Raw genomic sequence first — 21,458 nt, 5'->3', positions numbered from 1 at the left:
AACAAGATGGTTAGTCCAGTGAAAACTGAGCAATTGGGGCTGACTTTGACAATATTACCTGCTCCCACCCTCATTGAATATTCAGCAGAGCCCCATAAAGCCATACGAAATAGGAAAAAGAGTTGGCCATTCAGCCCTTCTAACCTGCTCCACCATTCAGTAGGAGCTGATCTGATCATCTTCAATTCTGCTTTCCTGTCTTTTCCCCAGAACTCTCAATTCCCCGATTCAAGAATCTATCTTAGCCTTAAATATACACAAGGACTCTCCCCACCACATCCCCCCTGCGGTTCTCTGTGGCAAGGAATTCCAAAGACACAACTCTCTGAGAGAAGAAATTCATCCTTATCTCAGTCTTAAATTGGTGTCCCTTTATTCTGAAGCGATACCCTCTGGACCTAGACTTTCCCATGAGGGGAACATCCTCTCAGCACTGACCCTGTCAAGCCCGTTAAGAATCCAATATATTTCAATGAGATCATCTCTCATTCTTCTACATTTCAGCGACTAGGGTCCCAACCTGTTTAACCTTTGCTCATCATACAATCCCTCCATACTGCTTTCAGGCTTGTGCTCCTTTCTAACACTGTTTACAGGGTCAGTTGGCTGGATAGCCAGCTTGCAGTGCAGAGGGGGTTCAATTCCTGCACTGGGTGAGGTCACAGTGAAAGACTCTCTTTCTAAACCGCTCCCCCCATCTGAGGTGCTGAGGCCCTCAGACTATATCAGTTATCTTGCTCATTGATGAGAGAGCAGCGCATTCATGTGCCTAAATGTTCAGCTTTCTGGGCAAGCCACCATCTGCTTTCTTTAACTCTGCCCACGGTGTGCTCTTGATGTGGATGAGGAACAGCTCCATCATTGTCAATCACAAGGGTTCTGATGTTCTCATACAACACTGCTCCTCAAACTTTGCTTGCCCTGCATAAATATTGATTAACATCTGTATATATATATATATATATATATATATATTCTCAAATGGGTCACCTAGATTACATCTTTTGGCAAGTTTTACTGCGCATTTCCTTTTCCTTATATCTCCCACTTATCGTAGAATAAAAAGTGAGGTCTGCAGATGCTGGAGATCAGAGCTGAAAATGTGTTGCTGGTTAAAGCACAGCAGGTTAGGCAGCATCAAAGGAACAGGAAATTCGACGTATCGGGCCAGAGCCCTTCATCAGGAAGGGCTCTGGCCCGATACGTCGAATTTCCTGTTCCTTTGATGCTGCCTAACCTGCTGTGCTTTAACCAGCAACACATTTTCATCTCCCACTTATCCCCAAGACTTTGACTTATAGACAATAGACAATAGGTGCAGGAGTAGGCCATTCAGCCCTTCGTACCTGCACCGCCATTCAATGTGATCATGGCTGATCATTCCTAATCAGTATCCGCTTCCTGCCTTATCTCCATAACCCTTGATTCCACTATCTTTGAGAGCTCTATCCAACTCTTTCTTAAATGAATCCAGAGACCGGGCCTCCACTGCCCTCTGGGGAAGAGCATTCCACACAGCCACCACTCTCTGGGTGAAGAAGTTTCACCTCATCTCTGTCCTAAATGATCTACCCCGTATTTTTAAGCTGTATCCTCTGGTTCGGCACTCACCCATCTCAGTTAGTAGGTGGGTCAGGAAAGCCTCTGACTTGGTATGGAAACACTCATGAAAAGTTGGTGAGTTTTCTTTCTTTTCTCTTCTTCTCAATCATTAACACCTGCGTTAGGTGATGGTATTAATTCTTCAAGAAAAGTCCAATGTCCTTTGTCCCACAGATACTTGTCTCCTATTTGGGACACTTGTCCCACTGCAGTGTTGACGTGTTCTTCAAGATTCTGTTCCAAGTGTTGTGATCCCAAGTGATAGTTCTAAAGAACAAGTTATCTCCCAAAATGAAATCTGGCCTGACAGGATGAACAGTCAGGCAAAAGTGAAGATGCTGGAAATCAGGGTCTAGATTAGAGTGGTGCTGGAAAAGCACAGCTGATCAGGCAGTATCCATGGAGCAGGAAAATCGGCGTTTTGGGCAAAAGCCCTTCATTCCTGAACATCGATTTTCCTGCTCCTCGGATGCTGCCTGACCTGCTGTGCTTTTCCAGCACCACTCTAATCTAAACGTAAGATGAACAACCAGTATGAATGACAGCTCTGAATTCAGTGTTACTAAACCTGGTGCAGTTGTCAGTACAATACAGCTTTCAGATTGTCAAAGGCACTCTGATGTCTTTGTGTCGATTCAAGTTTTCTGCTCTTCTTTAACCAGTTTACCAAAGCAGCCACGACAATGCTAAAGTTTGGAACAAAGATTTGGTGACATCCACTTGTGCTAATACATCGCAATTTTTTTACATTCCATTCTAGGCACAGAAAAGTCACAAACAGCCGTCACTTTCCCCTCTCTAAGCACTACTTGGCCTTGTCCCACAGTATGGCTTAAATAAATCCATTTTGCTTTGACAAATTTATTTTTGAGAGGTTAATAGCAAAATTGGCTCGTTGGCATCAAACAAACAGTTCAGTTCAGTAATGTAAATTTTTTTTCCCTCATTTGGCTTCAGACAACTAAGTTATCTACATACACATCAGTGTCACTTTGTTGGTTAATCACTGGAATATTACTGGTGCATTTTCATTCCAAACCTTGCCTTGATAAAGTCCATTTGACATTACAAAAGTTGATAATTCTTTGCTCTGTCAAGCAATATTCTTTTAGCAAGTTAGTTTTGGTGCCAAATTGTACATATCCAGTTCTTTGAATACAGTCCTCCAATATTGGAATAGACAAGCGTCCAGGTTTGTTCCTGCATTAACTTTGTGCTAATCAAGATTGAATCTTGAGTCTCATCAGTTTTGGTATCACAAGCTTCTGCACGTCAGTACAAAAATGTCATTGTCCATTATGAATATAATGTCTTCCCTCCCCTTTAGCCATTTCTCGGGTTGGGTTTGTAGGTACACTTGCTCTATATTCATGTATATGATCACCGTAAACACTCAAAACCTTTCTTTCCTGGCCTACTCAAGCAAATTAATTTGAGCCTTTAATAGGTCACTTCCGTAGTTATCTGGAAGATTTAACTACGCTATCTATTCTTTTAGACACCAGCAACATTTCTGATCTGGTTTCCTAATGATTAATTTTTTAATTTCAGATTCAGACTTCAATTCTACTAATATTTTCACATCATTCCTCATAACTTCCACAACCGTAACTGTGTGGATGGAGTGGGAATTCTTGCAGCTGGAACACGGATGATAGTGGCTGAACTGGGGATGGTAGTGGCCGGAGTGGGGATGGCAGTGGCCGGACTGGGGATAGCAGTGGCCGGACTGGGGATGGCAGTGGCCGGAGTGGGGATGGCAGTGGCCGGACTGGGGATAGCAGTGGCCGGACTGGGGATAGCAGTGGCCGGAGTGGGGATGGTAGTGGCCGGAGTGGGGATGGCAGTGGCCGGTGTGGGGATGGCAGTGGCCGGAGTGGGGATGGCAGTGGCCAGAGTGGGGATGGCAGTGGCCGGAGTGGGGATGATAGTGACTGGAGTGGGGGTAGCAGTGGCCGGAGTGCGGATGATAGTGGTCAGAGTGGGGATGTCAGTGGCCAGAGTGGGGACAGCAGTGGCCGGGGTGGGGATGCTAGTGGCCGGAGCGAGGATGGCAGTGGCCGGAGTGGGATTGTCAGTGGCCGGAGTGGAGATGATAGTGGCCGGAGTGGGGATGGCAGTGGCCGTGGTGGGGATGGCAGTGGCCGGAGTGGGGATGGCAGAGGCCAGAGTGGGGATGGCAGTGGCCGGAGTGGGGATGATAGTGGCCTGAGTGGGGACGTCAGTGGCCGAAGTGGGGATGGCAGTGGCCGGAGTGGGGATGGCAGAGGCCAGAGTGGGGACGTCACTGGCCGGAGTGGGGATGTAAGTGGCCAGAGTGGGGATGTCAGTGGCAGAAGTGGGGATGGCAGGGGCCGGAGTCGGGATGGCAGTGGTCAGAGTGGGGATGTAAGTGGCCGGAGTGGGGACATCAGTGGCCAGAGTGGGGATGGCAGTGGTCAGAGTGGGGATGTAAGTGGCCGGAGTGGGGATGATAGTGGCCGGAGTGGGGATATCTGTGGCCGGAGTGGGGATGTCATGGCCGGAGTGGGGATGGCAGTGGCCAGAGTGTGGATATCTGTGGCCGGATTGGGGATGGCAGTGGCCAGAGTGGGGATGGCAGTGGCCGGAGTGGGGATAACAGTGGCCGGAGTGGGGATGTCATGGCCGGAGTGGGGATGGCAGTGGCCAGAGTGTGGACATCAGTGGCCGGAGCAAGGATGTCAGTGGCTGGAGTGGGGACGTCAGTGGCCGGAGTGGGGATGGCTGTGGCCGGAGTGGGGATGTCAGTGGCCGGTGTGGGGATGGCAGTGGCTGGAGAGGGGATGGCAGTGGCCGGAGCGAGGATGTTAGTGGCCGGAGTGGTGACATCAGTGGCCGGAGTGGTGACATCAGTGGCCAGAGTGAGGAAGTCAGTGGCCGGAGTGGTGATGGCAGCAGCTGGAGAGGGGATGGCAGTGGTCGGAGCGGGGATGGCAGTGGCTGGAGTGGGGATGGCAGTGGCTGGAGTGAGGAAGTCAGTGGCCAGAGCGGGGATGTCATTGGCCGGAGTGGGGATGGCAGCGGCCAGAGCGAGTATGTTAGTGGCCAGAGTGGGTATGGCAGTGGCCGGAGCGAGGATGACAGTGGCCGGAGTGGGGATGGCAGTGGCCGGAGTGGGGATGTCAGAGGCCGGAGCAAGGATGTCAGTGGCCGGAGTGGGGATGGCAGTGGCCGAAGCGGGGATGGCAGTGGCCGGAGTGGGGATAGCAGTGGCCAGAGTGGGGATGGCAGTGGCCGGAGTGGGGATGGCAGTGGCCAGAGCAAGGATGTTAGTGGCCGGACAGAGGATGGCAGTGGCTGGAGCGAGGATGTCAGTGGCCGGAATGGGGATGTCAGTGGCTGTAGCGGGGATGGCAGTGGCCGGAGTGGGATTGTCAGTGGCCGGAGTGGGGATGGCAGTGGCCGGAGAGGGGACGGCAGTGGCCTGAGCGGGGATGTCAGTGGCCGGAGTGGGGATGGCAATGGCCGGATTGAGGATGGCAGTGGCTGGAATGGGAATGTTAGTGGCCAGAGTGGGGATGGCAGTGGCCGGAGTGGGGATGGCTGTGGCCGGATTGAGGATGGCAGTGGCCAGAGTGGGGATGGCAGTGGCCGGAGTGGGGATGGCAGTGGCCGGATTGAGGATGGCAGTGGCCGGAGTGGGGATGGCAATGGCCGGATTGAGGATGGCAGTGGCTGGAATGGGAATGTTAGTGGCCAGAGTGGGGATGGCAGTGGCCGGAGTGGGGATGGCAGTGGCCGGAATGGGGATGGCAGTGGCCAGAGTGGGGATGGCAGTGGCCGGAGTGGGGATGGCAGTGGCCGGATTGAGGATGGCAGTGGCCGGAGTGGGGATGGCAGTGGCCGGAGTGGGGATAGCAGTGGCCGGAGTGGGGATGTCAGTTGCTGGATTGGGGATGTCAGTGGCCGGAGTGGGGATGGCAGTGGCCGGAGTGGGGATGTCAGTTGCTGGAGTGGGGATGGCAGTGGCCGGAGTGAGATGTCAGTGGCCAGAGTGGGGATGTCAGTGGCCGGAGTGGGGATGGCAGTGGCCGGAGTGGGGATGGCAGCGGCCGGAGCAAGGATGTCAGTGGTCGGAGTGGGGATGGCAATGGCCGGAGTGGGGACATCAGTGGCCGGAATGGGGATGGCAGTGGCCAGAGTGGGGATGGCAGTGGCCGGAGTGGGGATGGCAGTGGCCGGATTGAGGATGGCAGTGGCTGGAATGGGAATGTTAGTGGCCAGAGTGGGGATGGCAGTGGCCGGAGTGGGGATGGCTGTGGCCGGATTGAGGATGGCAGTGGCCGGAGTGGGGATATCAGTGGCCGGAATGGGGATGGCAGTGGCCGGAGTGGGATGGCAGTGGCCAGAGTGGGGACGTCAGTGGCCGGAGTGGGGATGGAAGCGGCCGGAGGGGGGATGGCAGTGGCCGGAGTGAGGAAGTCAGTGGCCGGAGCGGGGATGTCAGTGGCCGGAGTGGGGATGGCAGTGGCCGGAGTGGGGATGGCAGTGGCCGGAGCGAGGATGTTAGTGGCCGGACAGAGGATGGCAGTGGCTGGAGCGAGGATGTCAGTGGCCGGAATGGGGATGTCAGTGGCCGGAGTGGGATTGTCCGTGGCCGGAGTGGGGATGGCAGTGGCCGGAGTGGGATTGTCCGTGGCCGGAGTGGGGATGGCAGTGGCCGGAGTGGGGACGTCAATGGCCGGAGTGGGGTTGTCAGTGGCCGGAGTGGGGATGGCAGTGGCCGGAGTGGGGATGGCAGTGGCCGGAGTGGGGACGTCAATGGCCGGAGTGGGGTTGTCAGTGGCCAGAGTGGGGATGGCAGTGGCCGGAGTGGGGATGGCAGTGGCCAGAGTGGGGATATCTGTGGCCGGATTGGGGATGGCAGTGGCCAGAGTGGGGATGGCAGTGGCCGGAGTGGGGATGGCTGTGGCCGGAGTGGGGATGGCAGTGGCCGGAGTGGGGATAACAGTGGCCGGAGTGGGGATGTCATGGCCGGAGTGGGGATGGCAGTGGCCAGAGTGGGAACGTCAGTGGCCGGAGTGGGGATGGCTGTGGCCGGAGTGGGGATGTCATGGCCGGAGTGGGGATGACAGTGGCTGGAGTGGGAATATCAGTGGCCGGTGTGGGGATGTCATGGCCGGAGTGGGGATGGCAGTGGCCGGAGTGAGGAAGTCAGTGGCCGGAGTGGGGATGGCAGTGGCTGGAGTGGAATGTCAGTGGCCGGAGTGGGGATGTCATTGGCCAGAGTGGGGATGGCAGTGGCTGGAGAGGGGATGGCAGTGGCCGGAGCGAGGATGTTAGTGGCCGGAGTGGTGACATCAGTGGCCGGAGTGGTGACATCAGTGGCCAGAGTGAGGAAGTCAGTGGCCGGAGTGGTGATGGCAGCAGCTGGAGAGGGGATGGCAGTGGTCGGAGTGAGGAAGTCAGTGGCCAGAGCGGGGATGTCATTGGCCGGAGTGGGGATGGCAGTGGCTGGAGCGGGGATGGCAGCGGCCAGAGCGAGTATGTTAGTGGCCAGAGTGGGTATGGCAGTGGCCGGAGCGAGGATGACAGTGGCCGGAGTGGGATTGTCAGTAGCCGGAGTGGGGATGGCAGTGGCCGGAGCGGGGATGTCAGTGGCCGGAGTGGGGATGGCAGTGGCCGGAGTGGGGATGTCAGAGGCCGGAGCAAGGATGTCAGTGGCCGGAGTGGGGATGGCAGTGGCCGGAGTGGGGATGGCAGTGGCCGGACAGAGGATGGCAGTGGCTGGAGCGAGGATGTCAGTGGCCGGAATGGGGATGTCAGTGGCTGTAGCGGGGATGGCAGTGGCCGGAGTGGGATTGTCAGTGGCCGGAGTGGGGATGGCAGTGGCCGGAGTGGGGACGTCAATGGCCGGAGTGGGGATGGCAGTGGCCGGAATGGGGATGGCAGTGGCCGGAGAGGGGACGGCAGTGGCCTGAGCGGGGATGTCAGTGGCCGGAGTGGGGATGGCAATGGCCGGATTGAGGATGGCAGTGGCCGGAATGGGAATGTTAGTGGCCAGAGTGGGGATGGCAGTGGCCGGAGTGGGATGTCAGTGGCCGGAGTGGGGATGGCAGTGGCCGGATTGAGGATGGCAGTGGCCGGAGTGGGGATATCAGTGGCCGGAATGGGGATGGCAGTGGCCAGAGTGGGATGGCAGTGGCCAGAGTGGGGACGTCAGTGGCCGGAGTGGGGATGGAAGCGGCCGGAGGGGGGATGGCAGTGGCCGGAGTGAGGAAGTCAGTGGCCGGAGCGGGGATGTCAGTGGCCGGAGTGGGGATGGCAGTGGCCGGAGTGGGGATGGCAGTGGCCGGAGCGAGGATGTTAGTGGCCGGACAGAGGATGGCAGTGGCTGGAGCGAGGATGTCAGTGGCCGGAATGGGGATGTCAGTGGCCGGAGTGGGGATGGCAGTGGCTGTAGCGGGGATGGCAGTGGCCGGAGTGGGATTGTCCGTGGCCGGAGTGGGGATGGCAGTGGCCGGAGTGGGGACGTCAATGGCCGGAGTGGGGTTGTCAGTGGCCGGAGTGGGGATGGCAGTGGCCGGAGTGGGGACGTCAATGGCCGGAGTGGGGTTGTCAGTGGCCGGAGTGGGGATGGCAGTGGCCGGAGTGGGGATGGCAGTGGCCGGAGAGGGGATGGCAGTGGCCGGAATGGGGATGGCAGTGGCCGGAGAGGGGACGGCAGTGGCCTGAGCGGGGATGTCAGTGGCCGGAGTGGGGATGGCAATGGCCGGATTGAGGATGGCAGTGGCCGGAGCAAGGATGTCAGTGGTCAGAGTGGGGATGGCAATGGCCGGAGTGGGGACATCAGTGGCCGGAATGGGAATGTTAGTGGCCAGAGTGGGGATGGCAGTGGCCGGAGTGGGATGTCAGTGGCCGGAGTGGGGATGGCAGTGGCCGGATTGAGGATGGCAGTGGCCGGAGTGGGGATATCAGTGGCCGGAATGGGGATGGCAGTGGCCAGAGTGGGGACGTCAGTGGCCGGAGTGGGGATGGAAGCGGCCGGAGGGGGGATGGCAGTGGCCGGAGTGAGGAAGTCAGTGGCCGGAGCGGGGATGGCAGTGGCTGGAGTGCAATGTCAGTGGCCGCAGTGGGGATGTCATTGGCCAGAGTGGGGATGGCAGTGGCTGGAGTGTGGATGGTAGTGGCCAGAGCGAGAATGTTAGTGGCCGGAGTGGGGATGGCAGTGGCCGTAGTGGTGATGGCAGTGGCCGGAGTGAGGAAGTCAGTGGCCGGAGTGGGGATGGCAGTGGCTGGAGTGGAATGTCAGTGGCCGGAGTGGGGATGGCAGTGGCCGGAGTGTGAATGGCAGTGGCCGGAGTGAGGACGTCAGTGGCCGGAGAAAGGATGTCAGTAGTCGGAGTGGAGACATCAGTGGCCGGAGTGGTGACGTCAGTGGCCAGAGTGGTGATGGCAGCAGCTGGAGAGGGGATGGCAGTGGTCGGAGTGGGGATGGCAGTGGCTGGAGTGAGGAAGTCAGTGGCCAGAGCGGGGATGTCATTGGCCGGAGTGGGGATGGCAATGGCTGGAGCGGGGATGGCAGCGGCCAGAGCGAGTATGTTAGTGGCCAGAGTGGGTATGGCAGTGGCCGGAGTGGGGATGGCAATGGCCGGATTGAGGATGGCAGTGGCCGGAGTGGGGATGGCAATGGCCGGAGTGGGGACATCAGTGGCCAGAATGGGAATGTTAGTGGCCAGAGTGGGGATGGCAGTGGCCGGAGTGGGGATGGCAGTGGCCGGATTGAGGATGGCAGTGGCCGGAGTGGGGATATCAGTGGCCGGAATGGGGATGGCAGTGGCCAGAGTGGGATGTCAGTGGCCGGAATGGGGATGTCAGTGGCCGGACTGGGGATGGAAGCGGCCGGAGTGGGAATGTCAGTGGCCGGAGAGCGGACGGCAGTGGCCTGAGCGGGGACGTCAGTGGCCAGTGTGGGGATGGCAGTGGCCGGACTGGGGATGGAAGCGGCCGGAGTGGGGATGGCAGTGGCCGGAGAGCGGACGGCAGTGGCCTGAGCGGGGACGTCAGTGGCCAGTGTGGGGATGGCAGTGGCCGGAGTGGGGATGTCAGTGTCCGGAGTGGGGATGTCAGTGGCCAGAGTGGGAATGCCCGTGTCTAGAGTGAGATGTCAGTGGCCGGAGTGGCACGTCAGTGGCCGGAGTGTGAATGTTAGTGACCAGAGTGGGGATGGCAGTGGCCAGGGTGGGATGTCAGTGGCTGGAGTGGGGATGGCAGTGGCCGGATTGAGGATGGCAGTGGCCGGAGTGGGGATGTCAGTGGCTGGAATGAGGATGTCAGTGGCTGGAGTGGGGATGTCAGTGGCCGGAGTGGGGATGACGGCGGCCGGAGTGGGGACGTCAGTGGTCAGAGTGGAGTTGTCAGTGGCCGGATTGGGGATGTCACTGGCCAAAGTGGGGACGGCAGTGGCCGGAGTGAGAACATTAGTGGCCGGAGTGGGAATGTTAGTGGCCGGAGTGGGGATGGCAGTCGCCGGATTGAGGATGGCAGTGGCCGGAGCGAGGATGGCAGTGGCCTGAGCGGGGACGTCAGTGGCCAGTGTGGGGATGGCAGTGGCCGGCGTGGAGATGTCAGTGGCCAGTGTGGGGATGGCAGTGGCCGGGGAGGGGATGGCAGTGGCCTGAGCGGGGACGTCAGTGGCCTGAGCGGGGACGTCAGGGGGCAGAGTGTGAATGGCAGTGGCCAGAGTGGGGATGTCAGTGGCCGGAGTGGGGACGGCAGTGGCCGGATTAAGGATGGCAGTGGCCGGAGTGGGGATGTCAGTGGCCGGAGTGGGGACGTCAATGGCCGGAGTGGGGATGGCAGTGGCTGGAATGGGGATGTCAGTGGCCGGAGTGGGAATGTCAGTGGCCAGAGTGGGGACCGCAGTAGCCGGAGTGAGAACGTTAGTGGCCGGAGTGGGAATGTTAGTGGCCGGAGTGGGATGTCATTGGCCGGAGTGGGGATGGCAGTGGCCGGATTGAGGATGGCAGTGGCCGGAGTGGGGATGGCAGTGGCCGGAATGGGGATGGCAGTGGCCAGAGTGGGGATGGCAGTGGCCGGAGTGGGGATGGCAGTGGCCGGATTGAGGATGGCAGTGGCCGGAGTGGGGATGGCAGTGGCCGGAGTGGGGATAGCAGTGGCCGGAGTGGGGATGTCAGTTGCTGGATTGGGGATGTCAGTGGCCGGAGTGGGGATGGCAGTGGCCGGAGTGGGGATGTCAGTTGCTGGAGTGGGGATGGCAGTGGCCGGAGTGAGATGTCAGTGGCCGGAGTGGGGATGTCAGTGGCCGGAGTGGGGATGGCAGTGGCCGGAGTGGGGATGGCAGCGGCCGGAGCAAGGATGTCAGTGGTCGGAGTGGGGATGGCAATGGCCGGAGTGGGGACATCAGTGGCCGGAATGGGGATGGCAGTGGCCAGAGTGGGGATGGCAGTGGCCGGAGTGGGGATGGCAGTGGCCGGATTGAGGATGGCAGTGGCCGGAGTGGGGATATCAGTGGCCGGAATGGGGATGGCAGTGGCCAGAGTGAGATGTCAGTGGCCGGAGTGAGATGTCAGTGGCCGGAGTGGGGATGTCAGTGGCCGGAGTGGGGACGTCAATGGCCGGAGTGGGGATGGCAGCGGCCGGAGTGGGATGTCAGTGGCCGGAGTGGGGATGTCAGTTGCTGGAGTGGGGATGGCAGTGGCCGGAGTGAGATGTCAGTGGCCGGAGTGAGATGTCAGTGGCCGGAGTGGGGATGTCAGTGGCCGGAGTGGGGACGTCAATGGCCGGAGTGGGGATGGCAGCGGCCGGAGTGGGATGTCAGTGGCCGGAGTGGGGACGGCAGTGGCCGGAGTGGGGATGGCAGCGGCCGGAGTGGGAATGTCAGTGGCTGGAGTGGGGACGGCAGTGGCCGGAGTGAGAACATTAGTGGCCGGAGTGGGAATGTTAGCGGCCAGCGTGGGGATGGCAGTGGCCGGAGTGGGATGTCAGTGGCTGGAGTGGGATGTCAGTGGCCGGAGTGGGGATGGCAGTGGCCGGAGTTGGGACTTCAGTGGCCGGAGTAGGGATGTTAGTGGCTGGAGTGGGGATGGCAGTGGGCGTAGTGGGGATGGCAGTGGCCGGAGTGGGATGTCAGTGGCCGGAGTGGGGACGTCAGTGGCCGGTGTGGGGACGCAAATGGCCGGAGTGGGGATGGCAGCGGCCGGAGTGGGAATGTCAGTTGCTGGAGTGGGGATGTCATTGGCCGGTGTGGGGATGTCAGTGGCCGGAGTGGGGACGGCAGTGGCCGGAGTGAGAACATTAGTGGCCGGAGTGGGAATGTTAGCGGCCAGCGTGGGGATGGCAGTAGCCGGAGTGGGATGTCAGTGGCCGGAGTTATGACGTCAGTGGCCGGAGTGGGGATGGCAGTGGCCGGAGTGGAGATGTCACTGGCCGGAGTAGGGATGGCAGTGGCCGGAGTTGGGACTTCAGTGGCCGGAGTAGGGATGTTAGTGGCTAGAGTGGGGATTTGTAGTAGCCGGAGTGGGAATGTCACTGGCCGGAGTGGGGATGGTAGTGGCCAGAGTGGGGACATCAGTGGCCGGAGTGGAGATGTCAATGGCCGGAGTAGAGATGGCAGTGGCCGGAGTGGGGACGTCAGTTGCCGGAGTGGGGATGTCAGTGGCCAGATTCAGGGTGGCAGTGGCCGGAGTGGGGATGTCATTGTCCGGAGTGGGGATGTCACTGGCCCGAGTGGGAATGGTAGTGGCCGGAGTGGGGATGGCAGTGGCCGGAGTGGGGATGTCAGTGGCCGCAGTGGAGATGTCAGTGGCCGGAGTGGGGACGTCAATGGCCGGAGTGGGGACGTCAATGGCCGGAGTGGGGATGGCAGCGACCGGAGTGGGGACGGCAGTGGCCGGAGTGAGAACATTAGTGGCCGGAGTGGGAATGTCAGTGGCCGGAGTGGGATGTCAGTGGCCGGAGTTATGACGTCAGTTGCCGGAGTGGGGATGGCAGTGGCCGGAGTGGGGATGTCACTGGCTGGAGTGGGGATGGCAGTGGCTGGATTGGGGATGGCAGTGGCCGGAGTGGGATGGCAGTGGCCGGAGTGGGGATGGCAGTGGCCGGAGTGGGATGGCAGTGGCCGGAGTGGGGATGACGGCGGCCAGAGTGGGAATGTCAGTGGCTGGAGTGGGGACGTCAGTGGTCAGAGTGGAGTTGTCAGTGGCCGGATTGGGGATGTCACTGGCCAAAGTGGGGACGGCAGTGGCCGGAGTGAGAACATTAGTGGCCGGAGTGGGAATGTTAGTGGCCGGAGTGGGGATGTCAGTGGCCGGAGTGGGGACGTCAATGGCCGGAGTGGGGATGGCAGCGGCCGGAGTGGGAATGTCAGTGGCCGGAGTGGGGACGTCAATGGCCGGAGTGGGGATGGCAGCGGCCGGAGTGGGAATGTCAGTGGCCGGAGTGGGGACGGCAGTGGCCGGAGTGAGAACATTAGTGGCCGGAGTGGGAATGTTAGCGGCCAGCGTGGGGATGGCAGTAGCCGGAGTGGGATGTCAGTGGCCGGAGTTATGACGTCAGTTGCCGGAGTGGGGATGGCAGGGGCCGGAGTGGAGATGTCACTGGCCGGAGTGGGGATGGCAGTGGCTGGAGTGGAGATGGCAGTGGCTGGAGTGGAGATGGCAGTGGCCGGAGTTGGGACTTCAGTGGCCCGAGTAGGGATGTTAGTGGCTAGAGTGGGGATGGCAGTGGCCGGAGTGGGGATGGCAGTGGGCGTAGTGGGGATGGCAGTGGCCGGAGTGGGTATGGCAGTGGGCGTAGTGGGGATGGCAGTGGCTGGAGTGGGATGTCAGTGGCCGGAGTGGGGACGTCAGTGGCCGGTGTGGGGACACAAATGGCCGGAGTGGGGATGGCAGCGGCCGGAGTGGGAATGTCAGTGGCCGGAGTGGGGATGTCATTGGCCGGTGTGGGGATGGTAGTGGCCGGAGTGGGGATGTCAGTGGCCGGTGTGGGGATGGTAGTGGCCGGAGTGGGGATGTCAGTTGCTGGATTGGGGATGTCAGTGGCCAGAGTGGGAATGTCAGTGGCCGGAGTGGGGATGGCAGCGACCGGAGTGGGAATGTCAGTGGCCGGAGTGGGGACGGCAGTGGCCGGAGTGAGAACATTAGTGGCCGGAGTGGGAATGTTAGCGGCCAGCGTGGGGATGGCAGTAGCCAGAGTGGGATGTCAGTGGCCGGAGTGGGATGTCAGTGGCCGGAGTTATGACGTCAGTTGCCGGAGTGGGGATGGCAGTGGCCGGAGTGGGGATGGCAGTGGCCGGAGTGGGGATGTCACTGGCTGGAGTGGGAACGTCAGTGGCTGGAGTGGAGATGGCAGTGGACGGAGTAGGGATGGCAGTGGCCGGAGTTGGGACTTCAGTGGCCGGAGTAGGGATGTTAGTGGCTAGAGTGGGGATGGCAGTGGCCGGAGTGGGGATGGCAGTGGCCGGAGTTGGGACTTCAGTGGCCGGAGTAGGGATGTTAGTGGCTAGAGTGGGGATGGCAGTGGCCGGAGTGGGGATGTCAGTGGCCGGAGTGGGGATGGCAGTGGCCGGAGTGGGGATGGCAGTGGCCGGAGTGGGATGGCAGTGGCCGGAGTGGGGATGACGGCGGCCGGAGTGGGAATGTCAGTGGCTGGAGTGGGGACGTCAGTGGTCAGAGTGGAGTTGTCAGTGGCCGGATTGGGGATGTCACTGGCCAAAGTGGGGACGGCAGTGGCCGGAGTGAGAACATTAGTGGCCGGAGTGGGAATGTTAGTGGCCGGAGTGGGGATGTCATTGGCCGGTGTGGGGATGTCAGTGGCCGGAGTGGGGATGGCAGTGGCCGGAGTGGGGATGGCAGTGGCCGGAGTGGGATGTCAGTGGCCGGAGTGGGGATGTCAGTGGCCGGAGTGGGGACGTCAATGGCCGGAGTGGGGATGGCAGCGACCGGAGTGGGAATGTCAGTGGCCGGAGTGGGGACAGCAGTGGCCGGAGTGAGAACATTAGTGGCCGGAGTGGGAATGTTAGCGGCCAGCCTGGGGATGGCAGTAGCCGGAGTGGGATGTCAGTGGCCGGAGTGGGATGTCAGTGGCCGGAGTGGGGACGTCAATGGCCGGAGTGGGGATGGCAGCGGCCGGAGTGGGGACGTCAGTGGCCGGTGTGGGGACACAAATGGCCGGAGTGGGGATGGCAGCGGCCGGAGTGGGAATGTCAGTGGCCGGAGTGGGGATGTCATTGGCCGGTGTGGGGATGGTAGTGGCCGGAGTGGGGATGTCAGTGGCCGGTGTGGGGATGGTAGTGGCCGGAGTGGGGATGTCAGTTGCTGGATTGGGGATGTCAGTGGCCAGAGTGGGAATGTCAGTGGCCGGAGTGGGGATGGCAGCGACCGGAGTGGGAATGTCAGTGGCCGGAGTGGGGACGGCAGTGGCCGGAGTGAGAACATTAGTGGCCGGAGTGGGAATGTTAGCGGCCAGCGTGGGGATGGCAGTAGCCAGAGTGGGATGTCAGTGGCCGGAGTGGGATGTCAGTGGCCGGAGTTATGACGTCAGTTGCCGGAGTGGGGATGGCAGTGGCCGGAGTGGGGATGGCAGTGGCCGGAGTGGGGATGTCACTGGCTGGAGTGGGAACGTCAGTGGCTGGAGTGGAGATGGCAGTGGACGGAGTAGGGATGGCAGTGGCCGGAGTTGGGACTTCAGTGGCCGGAGTAGGGATGTTAGTGGCTAGAGTGGGGATGGCAGTGGCCGGAGTGGGGATGGCAGTGGGCGGAGTGGGGATGGCAGTGGCCGGAGTTGGGACTTCAGTGGCCGGAGTAGGGATGTTAGTGGCTAGAGTGGGGATGTCAGTGGCCGGAGTGGGGATGGCAGTGGCCGGAGTGGGGATGGCAGTGGCCGGAGTGGGATGGCAGTGGCCGGAGTGGGGATGACGGCGGCCGGAGTGGGAATGTCAGTGGCTGGAGTGGGGACGTCAGTGGTCAGAGTGGAGTTGTCAGTGGCCGGATTGGGGATGTCACTGGCCAAAGTGGGGACGGCAGTGGCCGGAGTGAGAACATTAGTGGCCGGAGTGGGAATGTTAGTGGCCGGAGTGGGGATGTCATTGGCCGGTGTGGGGATGTCAGTGGCCGGAGTGGGGATGGCAGTGGCCGGAGTGGGGATGGCAGTGGCCGGAGTGGGATGTCAGTGGCCGGAGTGGGGATGTCAGTGGCCGGAGTGGGGACGTCAATGGCCGGAGTGGGGATGGCAGCGACCGGAGTGGGAATGTCAGTGGCCGGAGTGGGGACAGCAGTGGCCGGAGTGAGAACATTAGTGGCCGGAGTGGGAATGTTAGCGGCCAGCCTGGGGATGGCAGTAGCCGGAGTGGGATGTCAGTGGCCGGAGTGGGATGTCAGTGGCCGGAGTGGGGACGTCAATGGCCGGAGTGGGGATGGCAGCGGCCGGAGTGGGAATGTCAGTGGCCGGAGTGGGGACGGCAGTGGCCGGAGTGAGAACATTAGTGGCCGGAGTGGGAATGTTAGCGGCCAGCGTGGGGATGGCAGTAGCCGGAGTGGGATGTCAGTGGCCGGAGTTATGACGTCAGTTGCCGGAGTGGGAACGTCAGTGGCTGGAGTGGAGATGGCAGTGGACGGAGTGGAGATATCAGTGGCCGGAGTAGGGATGGCAGTGGCCGGAGTGGGATGGCAGTGGCCGGAGTGGGATGTCAGTGGCCGGAGTTATGACGTCAGTTGCCGGAGTGGGGATGGCAGTGGGCGGAGTGGGGATGGCAGTGGGCGGAGTGGGGATGGCAGTGGCCGGAGTGGAGATGTCACTGGCTGGAGTGGGAACGTCAGTGGCCGGTGTGGGGACACAAATGGCCGGAGTGGGGATGTCAGTGGGCGTAGTGGGGATGGCAGTGGCCGGAGTGGGTATGGCAGTGGGCGTAGTGGGGATGGCAGTGGCTGGAGTGGGATGTCAGTGGCCGGAGTGGGGACGTCAGTGGCCGGTGTGGGGACACAAATGGCCGGAGTGGGGATGGCAGCGGCCGGAGTGGGAATGTCAGTGGCCGGAGTGGGGATGTCATTGGCCGGTGTGGGGATGGTAGTGGCCGGAGTGGGGATGTCAGTGGCCGGTGTGGGGATGGTAGTGGCCGGAGTGGGGATGTCAGTTGCTGGATTGGGGATGTCAGTGGCCAGAGTGGGAATGTCAGTGGCCGGAGTGGGGATGGCAGCGACCGGAGTGGGAATGTCAGTGGCCGGAGTGGGGACGGCAGTGGCCGGAGTGAGAACATTAGTGGCCGGAGTGGGAATGTTAGCGGCCAGCGTGGGGATGGCAGTAGCCAGAGTGGGATGTCAGTGGCCGGAGTGGGATGTCAGTGGCCGGAGTTATGACGTCAGTTGCCGGAGTGGGGATGGCAGTGGCCGGAGTGGGGATGGCAGTGGCCGGAGTGGGGATGTCACTGGCTGGAGTGGGAACGTCAGTGGCTGGAGTGGAGATGGCAGTGGACGGAGTAGGGATGGCAGTGGCCGGAGTTGGGACTTCAGTGGCCGGAGTAGGGATGTTAGTGGCTAGAGTGGGGATGGCAGTGGCCGGAGTGGGGATGGCAGTGGGCGGAGTGGGGATGGCAGTGGCCGGAGTTGGGACTTCAGTGGCCGGAGTAGGGATGTTAGTGGCTAGAGTGGGGATGGCAGTGGCCGGAGTGGGGATGTCAGTGGCCGGAGTGGGGATGGCAGTGGCCGGAGTGGGGATGGCAGTGGCCGGAGTGGGATGGCAGTGGCCGGAGTGGGGATGACGGCGGCCGGAGTGGGAATGTCAGTGGCTGGAGTGGGGACGTCAGTGGTCAGAGTGGAGTTGTCAGTGGCCGGATTGGGGATGTCACTGGCCAAAGTGGGGACGGCAGTGGCCGGAGTGAGAACATTAGTGGCCGGAGTGGGAATGTTAGTGGCCGGAGTGGGGATGTCATTGGCCGGTGTGGGGATGTCAGTGGCCGGAGTGGGGATGGCAGTGGCCGGAGTGGGGATGGCAGTGGCCGGAGTGGGATGTCAGTGGCCGGAGTGGGGATGTCAGTGGCCGGAGTGGGGACGTCAATGGCCGGAGTGGGGATGGCAGCGACCGGAGTGGGAATGTCAGTGGCCGGAGTGGGGACAGCAGTGGCCGGAGTGAGAACATTAGTGGCCGGAGTGGGAATGTTAGCGGCCAGCCTGGGGATGGCAGTAGCCGGAGTGGGATGTCAGTGGCCGGAGTGGGATGTCAGTGGCCGGAGTGGGGACGTCAATGGCCGGAGTGGGGATGGCAGCGGCCGGAGTGGGAATGTCAGTGGCCGGAGTGGGGACGGCAGTGGCCGGAGTGAGAACATTAGTGGCCGGAGTGGGAATGTTAGCGGCCAGCGTGGGGATGGCAGTAGCCGGAGTGGGATGTCAGTGGCCGGAGTTATGACGTCAGTTGCCGGAGTGGGAACGTCAGTGGCTGGAGTGGAGATGGCAGTGGACGGAGTGGAGATATCAGTGGCCGGAGTAGGGATGGCAGTGGCCGGAGTGGGATGGCAGTGGCCGGAGTGGGATGTCAGTGGCCGGAGTTATGACGTCAGTTGCCGGAGTGGGGATGGCAGTGGGCGGAGTGGGGATGGCAGTGGGCGGAGTGGGGATGGCAGTGGCCGGAGTGGAGATGTCACTGGCTGGAGTGGGAACGTCAGTGGCCGGTGTGGGGACACAAATGGCCGGAGTGGGGATGTCAGTTGCCGGAGTGGGGATGTCAGTGGCCGGAGTGGGGATGGCAGCGGCCGGAGTGGAGATGTCACTGGCTGGAGTGGGAACGTCAGTGGCTGGAGTGGAGATGGCAGTGGATGGAGTGGAGATATCAGTGGCCGGAGTAGGGATGGCAGTGGCCGGAGTTGGGACTTCAGTGGCCGGAGTAGGGATGTTAGTGGCTAGAGTGGGGATGGCAGTGGCCGGAGTGGGGATGGCAGTGGGCGGAGTGGGGATGGCAGTGGCCGGAGTGGGGATGGCAGTGGCCGGAGTGGGGATGTCATTGGCCGGAGTGGGGACGTCAGTGGCTGCAGTTGGGATGTCACTGGCCGGAGTGGGGATGGTAGTGGCCAGAGTGGAGATGTCAGTGGCCGGAGTGGGATGGCAGTGGCCGGAGTGGGGATGGCAGTGGCTGGAGTGGAGATGGCAGTGGACGGAGTAGGGATGGCAGTGGCCGGAGTTGGGACTTCAGTGGCCGGAGTAGGGATGTTAGTGGCTAGAGTGGGGATGGCAGTGGCCGGAGTGGGGATGGCAGTGGGCGGAGTGGGGATGGCAGTGGCCGGAGTGGGATGTCAGTGGCCAGAGTGGGGATGTCAGTTGCTGGATTGGGGATGGCAGTGGCCAGAGTGGGATGGCAGTGGCCGGAGTGGGGATGGCAGTGGCCGGAGTGGGATGGCAGTGGCCGGAGTGGGGATGACGGCGGCCGGAGTGGGAATGTCAGTGGCTGGAGTGGGGACGTCAGTGGTCAGAGTGGAGTTGTCAGTGGCCGGATTGGGGATGTCACTGGCCAAAGTGGGGACGGCAGTGGCCGGAGTGAGAACATTAGTGGCCGGAGTGGGAATGTTAGTGGCCGGAGTGGGGATGTCATTGGCCGGTGTGGGGATGGCAGTGGCCGGAGTGGGGATGGCAGTGGCCGGAGTGGGATGTCAGTGGCCGGAGTGGGGATGTCAGTGGCCGGAGTGGGGACGTCAATGGCCGGAGTGGGGATGGCAGCGACCGGAGTGGGAATGTCAGTGGCCGGAGTGGGGACGGCAGTAGCCGGAGTGGGATGTCAGTGGCCGGAGTTATGACGTCAGTTGCCGGAGTGGGGATGGCAGTGGGCGGAGTGGGGATGGCAGTGGCCGGAGTGGAGATGTCACTGGCTGGAGTGGGAACGTCAGTGGCTGGAGTGGAGATGGCAGTGGACGGAGTGGAGATATCAGTGGCCGGAGTAGGGATGGCAGTGGCCGGAGTTGGGACTTCAGTGGCCCGAGTAGGGATGTTAGTGGCTAGAGTGGGGATGGCAGTGGCCGGAGTGGGGATGGCAGTGGGCGTAGTGGGGATGGCAGTGGCCGGAGTGGGATGTCAGTGGCCGGAGTGGGGACGTCAGTGGCCGGTGTGGGGACACAAATGGCCGGAGTGGGGATGGCAGCGGCCGGAGTGGGAATGTCAGTGGCCGGAGTGGGGATGTCATTGGCCGGAGTGGGGATGTCAGTTGCTGGATTGGGGATGTCAGTGGCCGGAGTGAGAACATTAGTGGCCGGAGTGGGAATGTTAGCGGCCGGAGTGGGGATGGCAGTAGCCGGAGTGGGGACGGCAGTGGCCGGAGTGAGAACATTAGTGGCCGGAGTGGGAATGTTAGCGGCCAGCGTGGGGATGGCAGTAGCCGGAGTGGGATGTCAGTGGCCGGAGTGGGATGTCAGTGGCCGGAGTTATGACGTCAGTTGCCGGAGTGGGGATGGCAGTGGCCGGAGTGGGGATGGCAGTGGCCGGAGTGGAGATGTCTCTGGCTGGAGTGGGAACGTCAGTGGCTGGAGTGGAGATGGCAGTGGACGGAGTGGAGATATCAGTGGCCGGAGTAGGGATGGCAGTGGCCGGAGTTGGGACTTCAGTGGCCGGAGTAGGGATGTTAGTGGCTAGAGTGGGGATGGCAGTGGGCGGAGTGGGGATGTCAGTGGCTGCAGTTGGGATGTCACTGGCCGGAGTGGGAATGGTAGTGGCCGGAGTGGGAATGTCAGTTGCTTAATTGGAGATGTCACTGGCTGGAGTGGGAACGTCAGCGGCCGGAGTAGAGATGGCAGTGGCCGGAGTGGGGACGTCAGTTGCCGGAGTGGGGATGTCAGTGGCCAGATTCAGGGTGGCAGTGGCCGGAGTGGGGATGTCATTGTCCGGAGTGGGGATGTCACTGGCCCGAGTGGGGATGGCAGTTGCCGGATTGGGGATGGCAGTGGCCGCAGTGGAGATGTCAGTGGCCGGAGTAGGGATGGCAGTGGCCGGAGTTGGGACTTCAGTGGCCGGAGTAGGGATGTTAGTGGCCAGAGTGGGGATGGCAGTGGCCGGAGTAGGGATGGCAGTGGCCAGAGTGGGGATGTCAGTGGCCGGAGTAGGGATGGCAGTGGCCGGAGTTGGGACTTCAGTGGCCGGAGTAGGGATGTTAGTGGCCGGAGTGGGGATGGCAGTGGGCGGAGTGGGGATGGCAGTGGCCGGAGTGGGAATGGCAGTGGCCGGAGTGGGGATGTCAGTTGCCAGAGTGGGGATGGCAGTGGCCGGAGTGGAGATGTCAGTGGCCAGAGTGGGGATGGCAGTGGCCAGATTGGAGACGTCATTGGCCGGAGTGGGAATGTCAGTGGCGGGAGTGGGAATGTCAGTGGCGGGAGTGGGGATGGCAGTGGCCAGAGTGGGGATGGCAGTGGCCGGAGTGGGGATGGCAGTGGCCGGAGTGGGGATGGCAGTGGCCGGAGTGGGAATGTCAGTGGCCGGAGTGGGGATGGCAGTGGCTGGAGTGGGAACGTCAGTGGCTGGAGTGGAGATGGCAGTGGACGGAGTAGGGATGGCAGTGGCCGGAGTTGGGACTTCAGTGGCCGGAGTAGGGATGTTAGTGGCTAGAGTTGGGACTTCAGTGGCCGGAGTAGGGATGTTAGTGGCTAGAGTGGGGATGGCAGTGGCCGGAGTGGGGATGGCAGTGGGCGGAGTGGGGATGGCAGTGGCCGGAGTGGGGATGTCAGTGGCTGCAGTTGGGATGTCACTGGCCGGAGTGGGAATGTCAGTGGCTGGAGTGGGGATGGCAGTGGCCGGAGTGGAGATGTCAATGGCCGGAGTAGAGATGGCAGTGGCCGGAGTGGGGACGTCAGTTGCCGGAGTGGGGATGTCAGTGGCCAGATTCAGGGTGGCAGTGGCCGGAGTGGGGAT

Source organism: Hemiscyllium ocellatum, chromosome 7 (genome assembly GCF_020745735.1).
Source record: "Hemiscyllium ocellatum isolate sHemOce1 chromosome 7, sHemOce1.pat.X.cur, whole genome shotgun sequence".
Classification (NCBI taxonomy): Eukaryota; Metazoa; Chordata; class Chondrichthyes; order Orectolobiformes; family Hemiscylliidae; genus Hemiscyllium; species Hemiscyllium ocellatum.
This window is presented reverse-complemented; position numbering follows the sequence as displayed.